This window comes from Strix uralensis, chromosome 2 (assembly GCF_047716275.1).
Source record: "Strix uralensis isolate ZFMK-TIS-50842 chromosome 2, bStrUra1, whole genome shotgun sequence".
Taxonomy (NCBI): Eukaryota; Metazoa; Chordata; class Aves; order Strigiformes; family Strigidae; genus Strix; species Strix uralensis.
Genome location: NC_133973.1, coordinates 39,422,964 through 39,434,304, shown reverse-complemented (window position 1 = coordinate 39,434,304; position 11,341 = coordinate 39,422,964).

Sequence of the window (11,341 nt, the reverse complement as noted above, 5' to 3'; positions counted from 1 at the left end):
CGAGCACGAGGCGACCCCAGCACCACCTCGGCGGAGGCGAGGAGAGAGGCGCCGTGCCCTTCTGCTCTGGACAGCAGATTGCACTTGCGCGCCACTAAGCCGAAGCAGCCCCGTGCCGCCTTCAGAGCCATCCCGGCCCTCGCAGGAGGCCTTGCTGGCTCACTGCCCAGCTGCCTCAGCCAGTGCCCACCAGCCAGCACATCTCCCCAGCTGGGGAGCTGGCATGGGAACTTCACATTACAGGGAGCATCTTACGCGTGGCGGCGCCTGTCGTCTGGGAGGGACAGGAGGGACATGCTGGCCAGACTGCTCCAGACTCGAAAACCCTCCAGGCTTTATTTACAACTACTCCTTCTCGGCAGAGAGATGCCGAACCAACGTGGATGTTGTCAGACTCCACGGATTAGAGAGAAATGACACAAAGACATTGATGAACGCAAGCAAAGAATGGTCCCTTGTCACACAACTTCCTTGACACTTCGGAGTGTGTGTCAAGAAGGTGGATCGTGCCAGCAGAGCTGCACTGATTTACGTGTGCAGGAACGAAGCACTGCACCTTTCAAAAATGCAACTAAATTCCAGAAAAGTATTGGCCTGCTCTTGGCATACAGCTGCATACCTCATAAACCTGTCAAGGTCAGGAAGGAAAGAGAAAATAATTTCTAAAACAAAAACGCAGACGGGCAGCGGACAGGAGCATTGAATTACTCCACTGCATTTTTATTCACAGCTACTCATTCTTGGCAGAGAGATGCTGAACCAACTTGCTGAGTCCGAGCGGGGAACACCCGCTGCAGCTCTTTGGTCGCTGCAAGTACTTGTATGCAGCACACAGCAGAATACCCTTTCTTATCACTCGGGCTCACACAGGACTAGCTTGCAGTTTCCAACAGCTTAAGAACTCCAGATCAGCTACATAAGATATGGCTTTCTTGCACCTCCTCCTGCAGATCAGCTCTCTCTGGACTGATGCAAACACACCCTTTTCCGTCCGTCCGTCATGAATGGAGTTTTGAAACCAGCTTCTCCCAAAGCTCCAAATACTGAAACGGCCTCTCTTCTTTCGACACTTCAGCCCTGTGTGATGTCTGATGGGGTCAAGCTCCTTTCAGAAGGGAAAACACAAGTGCCAGCCACCACCGGGGAAAGAAATGGCATGGCTGATCTGCAGGTCTTGCAATGGTTGCACGGGAGTCAGCAGAGCACGGACATTCAGCTGCGACTCTCCCAGCTGGCACCTGAAGTGTTTCAGAGGCAACGCCACCTTTTCTTCACGGCCAAAGCCTCACTTGATACCCGCAGCAAGTGCTGCCCTAAGTAATCTGACTTGTTTAGGCAACTGCATGACAGAATCCCTTGGGAGACGGTCCTGAAGGGTATAGGGGTCCAGGAAGGCTGGACACTCTTTAAGAAGGAAGTCTTAATGGCTGTCCCCAGGTGCTGTAAGAGAAGCCGGCGACAGAGAACGCCACCCTGGCTAAACAGGGAGCTGTGGCTGCAACTCAGGGAGAAAAGGAGAGTTTACAGCCTTTGGAAGAAGCGGCTAGCCACTCACAATGTTTCAAAGACACTCTGAGGCTATGCAGGGTGGAAATCAGGAGCTCTAAAGCCCAGACAGAAATGAATCGGGCTTCAGCAGTCAATGACAACAAGAAATGTTTCTGTAAGCACGTCAACAGCAAAAGAAAGACCAGGGAGAGCCTCCATCCCCTGCTAGACACGGGAGGAAACATGGCAACGAGTGATGAGGAAAAGGCTGACGTGCTTAATGCCTGCTTCGCCTCAGTCTTTAATTACAAGACCAGTTGTACTGAGGGAATCCAGCCTCCTCAGCCAGAAGACAGAGACTGGGAGAACGACCCTCCCACAATCCAGGAGGAGACAGTCACTGACCTGCTGCATCACATAGACACACACAAGTCTATGGCACTGGACGGGATACACCCGAGGGTGCTGAAGGAGCTGGCTGGGGTGCTCGCCAAGCCGCTTTCCAGCATTTACCAGCAGTCCTGGCTGACCGGGGAGGTCCCGACAGATTGGAAATTGGCCAATGTGACGCCCATCTATAAGAAGGGTCGGAAGGATGATCCGGAAAATTACAGGCCTGTCAGCTTGACGTCGGTGCCCGCGAAGCTGATGGAGCAGCTCATCCTGAGAACCATCTTACAACACGTGCGGGACAACCAGATGATCAGGCCCAGTCAGCATGGGTTTATGAAAGGCAGGTCCTGCTTGACAAACCTGATCTCCTTCTACAACAGGGCGACCTGCTTATTGGATGAGGAAAAAGCTGTGGATGTTGTCTACCTTGACTTTAGTAAGGCCTTTGACACCGTTTCCCACAGCATTCTCCTGGCGAAAGTGGCTGCTCGTGGCTTGGATGGGCACATGCTTTGCTGGGTAAAAAACTGGCTGGATGGCCAGGCCCAAAGAGTTGTGGTGAACGGAGTTAAATCCGGTTGGCAGCCGGTCACGAGTGGTGTCCCCCAGGGCTCGGTTTTGGGGCCACTCCTGTTTAACATCTTTATTGATGATCTAGAGGAGGGGATCGAGTGCACCCTCAGTAAGTTTGCAGACGACACTAAGTTGGGTGGGAGTGTTGATCTGCTCGAGGGTAGGGAGGCTCTGCAGAGAGACCTGGACAGGCTGGAGCGATGGGCTAAGGCCAACTGTAGGAGTTTCAATAAGGCCAGATGCCGGGTGCTGCACTTCGGCCACAACAACCCCCAGCAGCGCTACAGGCTTGGGGAGGAGTGGCTGGAGAGCTGTCAGTCAGAGAGGGACCTGGGGGTGTTGATTGACAGCCGGCTGACTGAGCCAGCAGTGTGCCCAGGTGGCCAAGAAGGCCAATGACATCCTGGCTTGTATCAGAAATACTGTGGCCAGCAGGGACAGGGAAGTGATCTTACCCCGTACTCGGCACTGGTGAGGCCGCACCTCGATTACTGGGTTCAGTTTTGCGCCCCTCACTACAAAAAGGACATTGAATGACTCGGGCGTGTCCAAAGAAGGGCAATGAAGCTGGTGAAGGGTCTGGAGCACAGGTCTTATGAGGACTCAGCAGAGCACGGACATTCAGGTGCGACTCTCCCAGCTGGCACCTGAAGTGTTTCAGAGGCAACGCCACCTTTTCTTCATGGCCAAAGCCTCACTTGACACCCGCAGCAAGTGCTGCCCTAAGTAATTAAACTCCCAACTGCTCGGAGCTCTGCACTATGGCAAAACTGAGGGGAATAAGAAAAAAAAAACCTACATCATTTTGGGGAAAAAGAAAACCCCTATGTACTCGAAAGGGAGAAACGTCAGATGTCGAGACCTGAGTGTGGTCTTCCTCACCGTTTCCCTGCCATTCATTTACCTGCCTCTGTGGCTAACTGAGAACTGCCGACCAGCATTCGGTCCGGAGTTAATAACCGGAGTCGATGGTGCTGTTGGACACGCAGCTCTCTCTTTGCTAGTGCTTGATACAGACTCAGAGCCTCTGCTAACACATTGCAATACAACGTTGTGCCCCATTCTCTCTTCCGTTGCACGGATGTCCCAAGGTATACTGCAACCAAAACACTTCATAAATAGAGGATTCCTTAAATGCCGTTAGGAAATGAATGCCGGCATCCCAGCCGTCTGCAAACAAAGCCGCCTCAAATCTGAGCACTGACAGAGTGATTTGTTTGTAATCGGACTGAACGGCCGATGTGTGCCTATTGCCCTTGCCTTTGCTGGAATACATTGTACGGGCTGTCGGCAGTCCTTAGCATTTCTTCACATGCCCTTCTTTCTAAAATCTCTTACGCTTTCTTTACAGAAATAAAGCATCAAATGTGTATCTGGCTAGTCTCAGTATTTGGATGAGTCCCTTCCCTTCCATCTTCCTCTCCCCTTCTCTGCGTTTCACCTCTCTCTCTCTGACATTTTACCGACACTGACAGTGCCCGTAACTTGGGTTAATCACAGGTTGTCCCATGACATAAGGACACAGAGCTCTTTCACCTTTCTCCTTTGAAGATCCATTTTTTGTGCATTATTTACCTTTCTTTTCAGAGTTGCTCATTGCTTTTGAAGAGGAAAAGATCCTTTCTGTGTATAATGTTAATCTATTTACATTCAATAAACAGCATGAAATCATATTACACTAATGATCAGTTTCCCAGATTAATGACAATTAAAAACAAAACCATGCTTTGTGCCTGATAAGACAAAGTGTAAGCCTCTGTTACTGTGTTAAAAGGCCACGACTGTAGCAGTTGCAGACGTTTGTAGCTACAGCAGTTACAGAGCTGCTGGCTACCATCCTCTGAGGTCCAGAGGACACCAGGCTTCATCTGAAGGCTTTCTAACAATGTAACACTCTTTGAGATGCCACTCCATTAAAACAGGACTTGTTCAGCAATAGGTTTCTTAATGAAAACCCAAGGCTGGAAACTTGTTCCTCGCTGGCAAAGTGAAAAGCAACACGAGGCGAGGCTGTCCAAAGCCTGGCTGCTGCACTTGAAGAAAACACCCCTTGAGTTTCAATGGGCAGACAGGACACGTTTTTGCAAGCCTGCTCCACAACATAGCACAACACAACACAACAGGTCTGTGTCCAAAGAGCATTAACACCGTCACGAGGACAACCACTCACAAGTCAGGCAATGCCCAAGTGAAGGCTACCGGCTGCCCTCATGGCTGGCTCTGTCATTCATGGCCACAGACTCTCTGTCCCGGCACTCATAGAGGACGAGACTGGCTTCTCACTCAGACAGCACATAGCCAACATGTCAGGTCACGTCATAGCTCATCGTGTCCCCGCATGGCTGCTTATCTACCCAACAGACAGTATCTTATTATCTATTATCTGTGTATGGAGAAAGACTCGTAGGAGATGTGATGGCAGGAGGCTGTCTTCGCCACAGAGAACACAAAACAGCTGAGTTTAAATTGCATTTTTTGTGCCACAAGATGTTCCTTTCTTTCCTGAGGACACCAGAATTTCATCAGAGCACTAATCTTGGTGAAAAGATATTTCTACTGACCTCGCGTGACATGGATCTGTCACATCACATCATCAGCGTAATGTTGCCTGAAAACAGGAAGGGAGGCAACCGTAAGAAGTATCAGCTGCTCATTCCACATTTGTTGGTAAGTCAGACCCCTTGCAGTCAGAGTGCACCTTCCTCTCCCACATCTCCAGCACCCTGCAAGGTACATCCTGGCAAATATAACTTGTCATTACCAGACACTATAATTGGGGGCTGTTATCTTCCCACCTTTAGAGAACCAGCCATTAGGAACAGAACAGGGGGCTGAAAGGAGAATTCCTAAACAGTGAGAAGGGCACACACCAAACATTTCCAGGTGGGGACAGCAAAACAGTTACTTCAGTTTTCTTGACAGTATTGGCTTCAGCCATAAACACAGCTCATTATCTACCAAGGTTTGTGCAGATGCCTTGGATAACTGAACAAGTCACACAGTCACCTATGTGCTATTGTATGCTATTACAAGCATGTCTGAGATGCTGCTCATTCGTGATTACCCACCTCTTATCTCCAGATTTTTGTTGCATTTCCTGAAAAGATGAAGGCTGCATCTAGATTTATAAATACACAAACAGAACTCTAATGACTGAGCTGTAGTAAATGTCTCAAGACATTGTCAATTCCAGAAAAGAGATTGTTGTCTCATAGTAATTCAGAAGTAAAATCAACATTTCTTACTGGAAAACATCGGTGTTTCCATGCAAGTCATTTTCTCCCTACCAATAATCTCAAGGAACTAGACTAGGAACTGAAAAGGGGGGAAAAAATGTTACTCTTTTAACAGACTTTATGCAAGAAAATCCTGTTGTAGAACTTTTTTTTATATAAAGTGCTTCTCAAAAAGCTCAGGGATGGCGACATCTGAGAGATCACTGAAGAACCGTCACCTTGTTTCAAAGCCATTTCAAGACTGGGGCGAGCATTGGATCCCATTTGTCTGTTTCCAAGAAATTTAATGATGGGAATTGGGATCATAACACAGTAGCCGAAACATAAACGTTCAAGCCGTAATTTGATATTTGAGTCTTTGATATTAATGATAAACCTAGGGGTGCCCAGTCCCCTGAGTCTGAGAACCACAAGTGTGGAAACAGTGACTTTCCATTCGCGGACACTGAAATTGTAAGGGTCCAGCTGCATCAGCGGAATGTTCACAAGTCCACAGGGCCTGATGGGCTTCATCCCAGAGTACTGAACGAGGCAGCAGATGTTATGGCAGAACCCCTCTCGGTCATCTACCAAACGTCTGGGGAGTCTGGGGAGGTCCGTGCTGACTGGAACCTGGCCAGTGCCATTCCAATCTACAAGAAGGGCACGAGGGAAGAGCCGGAGAACTACAGAGCTGTTAGTCTAACTGCAGATCCTGGAAAAACTATGGAGAAGATCATACTGGGTGCTACTGATAGGCATTTATGGAATCATACAATCATCAGGCACAGCCAACAGGGATTCACAAAGGGAAAGCGCTGTTCAACTAATCTGATACCCTTCTACCATATCCTTCCACCTGCCTAGCGGATGAAGGGAAGGCAGGAGATGTAGTTCTGGATTTTAGTAAGGCTTTTGATCAGCATCCTTCTGGGTAAGATGTCCAACTGTGACATGAGCCAGTACATGGTGTGCTGGCTCAAGAACTTGCTGAAGGGCAGGGCTCAAAGGGTTGTAGTGAATGGCTGGTATAGTAATACAAAGTAAATGAAGTTTTCCCATTTTTAACACCTTTTACAGACGATGTTTACATGTTCTTCTGCAGCCACTGAGGAAGGTGAAGCTTATCAGAATGCATGAATCGTAGTGGATGCAGGGAAGGTGGTGGACATAGGTTTTCTGCATTTTAGTAAGGCTCACATGTGAGCAAGAACACAGAACTTTCCCAGAGGCTAATCTGAAACCGCATTACGTCCTAGAAGAATCAGTAATTATACAAGGATTTTCCACCTGCTGTTTATGACAAGATGTGCAGTAGTTTGCTATTAAAAACAGAAAAAAGATAGAGCACATCTAATATAAGAAACCTGTAGGATTTTTTTCCTCTAGGAAACCTTCACTGGGTTACAAATCTGAAACTAAACACTTGCACCAGCACTCAGGAAATATGTCATTCAACTAAAACCAGAAACAACTGCCATCAGCAAAGGGTGTCCATGAGGGAATGATATTTCCTAGAAATATACTAAGATGCACGTGGATTAGTTTAATCTAATGAAGATGTAAACAAACCGAAGGACAGAGCTTTGAACGAAGGAAGTAGGATGCACAGAAAGTGTTTAAGGGAAACTTCTCTGCTAGTGAAAATCCTTAAGATTGTGCCTTTATAAAAAACTCAGGCTTGCAAGAAGCAGGGGTGTGACTTTTTCCTGATGCTAGAGGATCTTTCATTTTGCCAGTGGGATTCACAGCCATCTGCTGACCAGCAGAGGCCTTTTGAAATTCAGGTACACTGGGCTTCGTGTTCCAAAATGCTCCATGCTGCCTGTCAACTTCTTGTCCCCTCCCCACCATGCTGCTTCTCCCATTTAGCCTGTCTGTCTCAGGCCTACCCTGTCCATACCATCTTCAGATGCAACACGCTCCCTCAATTCCATTTCTCTGATGATGACTTCCCTTTTTCAGCCACGGAAGTGACTCCCCGCTGGTTGCTTTCTAGTCGCCTGAACATACAAGAGCTTTCAGGAGTGCTTGAGAAAAGAGCTCCAAGCGCTCTCTTGTAGCACTAAGTGCCACGCACTCATCTGCAGCTACCTGCTGATGTGTTGCAGCACATTACAGGGGCCTTGGACCACCAACCATGAAGACCACTGCCCTCTTGATTAATGCCACAGTTTTGCCTGGGCAGCAGGCTAGGGTGCTGCGAGGCAGGGGATCGGAGCGTGGGAAAGGGAAGGCATTTATTTAACACACTTATTCCCAAGATGACATAAGGATGCCACCCAACCACACACCAATACCTGGGAAGCAGAAAGCATTCCCCTAAAAGACACAGCCCTAATGGGGCTTCTGAGTCTTGCAATTGCAACTCCTAAACAGCTAGCAGCAGTACTAGCAGAACATTGTGCTTAGCCACACATTAAGAAAGGAATTACTCCTTTTAAAGCTCATAGTACCATACTTTCAAAGACAAACAGCACAGAAATCAAAGCACCACAATGCATAGTGCAAGTAAGCATTTGCTTTTAGTTTGTTCCTTTGATGAGATTGCATTGGATCATTTGCTTTTACCAATTACGGTTTTCTTGCATGTTTTTAAAATGCGTAGCATCAGAAAATTCTGGATGGTTAGAAGAGATATGTAATGAGTAAAATATCGTTTCTTCATTCTCATTTCAAACACATGCTGTAAGTTATGCTTACAGAAAATAACATTATAAAAGTCCAAGTAATATTAATCAAATTAAAGCTTCCTATTTATTCATTTATCAGATGTCATAACAGTAATGTTTTGGCTCATTTGAGTGGGTAAGCCACTGCAGTGGGTGCTATGCAAACTTACTAGCACTGGGAAATTATCCTACCTTGATGCAGGTCTTAAACATTGAGTACAGACAAGAAACATTTAGGGCATTTAACAGTGGCAGCTGGTCAAGATTAACCCTAAAATCGACTGTGTACATTGTCACATCACACAGCTCATCCGACAAATCAGTCTCTGAGGAAGCCAGCCTGGACCTGCCATACAGCCGCTCCAGTTCGGGACTGAGCAAACGCCCTGCTCAGCTGCTGAACAGACCAACGGCAGCTCCGCACAGGTGCGGGAGCAGCAATTCCAGCTCCGCGCTTTGTTCCAGGGGCTGGGCTAAGCTGCTTGCACCGCTCGGTGCCCTACTCCTGTTCTCACTCATGATCGCAGTATGATTTTGCAGTACCGTGACGATTCCAAAAAGACAGAATCTGCTTTGGCAGACCATTTGTAGCTACGGAAATACCAATGTCTCCAACAATTCACTCAGAAATTTTTTAACAATTGTTGAGTGGGCATTCAGCTCTTCAAAGAAGTTCTAGCAAGTCACTGCAGGTAACATTAAAACAACTCTCAGGAAAAACAAAGTCATTAAAACCTCTGCTGGGGCCAAGCATCCATCATCCGGCCAACACAAAAGCTGCCGTACTGATTAGCCCAAGAGTCCATCCAATCCACCGCTCCATTCCCTGGGGTTCCCAGCAGGGAGTGTGTAGGAAGAGAGCAAGAACAAGAGCAGCACACGCCGATCCTTCCTCCAGTACCTGGCCACACACAGCTTAGGAACTAAGTCAGGAAAATTAAATACCACGGTTCTACTGATTTTGTATTCAACAGTTTAGGTAGATGTGAAGGATTAAAAGGTTTACAACAGTTTAAAGGAAAAACTGAGAGAGGAGGCCTGCAGTTTCAGCTGCATTGGTATTCACAGGTTTTACTGCCTCTGCTCAAGCAGCGGAGGATCTGCACAGCCCGCACAGACTGCCACCTCTCCAGTTATGCCAAATCCACTTCAAGCATTTGCTTTTTAATCAACAAATGATTGGAGTTGCTCTGTTTATTCTCTGTCTTGTTAAGAGCTCCTGTGCTGTATCTGAACAATGAAAGCCTACAGCTCTTTCAAATTTAGGGTTGTATTTCTGAACCACTTGTTTCAGCACTCCCCACATTTCCTATTACAAGTCACAGAAATTATTATACTGCACAGAATCATCTAGGTTGGAAAGGACCTTGAAGATCATCTAGTCCAACTGTTAACCCAGCACTGACAGTTCCCAACTACACCATATCCCTAAGCACTATGTCAACCCGCCTCTTAAACACCTCCAGGGATGGGGACTCCACCACCTCCCTGGGCAGCCCATTCCAACGCCTAACGACCCGTTCTGTAAAGAAATGCTTCCTAATATCCAGTCTAAACCTTCCCTGGAGCAACTTGAGGCCATTCCCTCTTGTCTTATCGCTCATTACTTGGTTAAAGAGGCTCATCCCCAGCTCTCTGCAACCTCCTTGCAGGTAGCTGTAGAGGGCGATGAGGTCTCCCCTCAGCCTCCTCTTCTCCAGACTAAACAACCCCAGTTCCCTCAGCCACTCCTCATACGACTTGTGCTCCAGACCCTTCACCAGCTTCGTTGCCCTTCTCTGGACATGCTCCAGTCATTCAATGTCCTTTTTGTAGTGAGGGGCCCAAAACTGAACACAGTATTCTAGGTGCGGCCTCACCAGTGCTGAGGACAGGGTTAAGATCCCTTCCCTGTTTTCCAATTAAAACAATTAATTTCTAGCTCTAACTACAACTGGGGCAAAATACAAAACACAACAAGCTAAAACAGCATACTGCATCTGCAAGGCTTTTTTTTATTTGTAAAAAAAAAGAAACCTTCAGTTTAAATAGATCTAAAAATACACCTTCAGTACACTGTGTACTGAGAAGTCAGGAAAAACAATAACAATTTTGCTGGTAACTTACTAGTTCTAGATTCCACAGCCTTGCATAGCTTTGAGAGAACACACAGACAAAGTGGAATCAATACTTTTTCAATACGTCTCTGTAAGTAACATTTAGACCTCAAAGTGAGGTATTAGACGATGCCTCAAGAGTCTGCTGTAATTCATATGTGCCTTTGTTTCTCTTAACTTTCCTAATCAGGATCACCTAAAATACGTATTTTACTATAAAAGACAGTACATTCATATTTTACCTTTGAAGAGAAATCCGTGTGGATGCGAAGACAAACTCTCTTTTCATTTTCTATTTGTAAATCAGAATATATGGCATTACCCAGAAGCCAAATAAGTTAAAACTGAAGTATTATGTTTCCCATATACCAATTTCCTACTTGAATTATTAGAGGAAAAATAATGCACTTTTAGTACATACTACTTGTGGTATACAAAAAGATAATTCTGCTTTTCAACAATTGATATGGTGGCTTAAGAAAAGCGGTTATTACATTTGACCTGTTTAGTATATTTCAAATAAGGGAGCTCCTAATGTTTACACTAACCGACAGAACACTAAACTACAATTCTACATTCAATGTACTACTAACACTAAAAGACAGAAATTTCACAAGGCTTAAATTTGGGCTGATTCTAGGGGAATGGCAAGGAAAAATAAAAACAAATGCCTGAAATTCTTGGGAATTTCTTCAACGCTTTTGTTCTCTGATACACTGTCATGTAAATCGTCAGCTCACCACTGCTCGTGAGAATCTCTGTCACCATTCCTTCCAATTAGCCTTTCGTATAACATTTCCCAATTCTTTTGATAGTAGTTTTTTACTATAATGTGTGAAAGCACCTTTCTATCTGCTGTTTCTTAAGCCTTCATTTTTGCTGCCTTGTAAGTTCATATGACGGG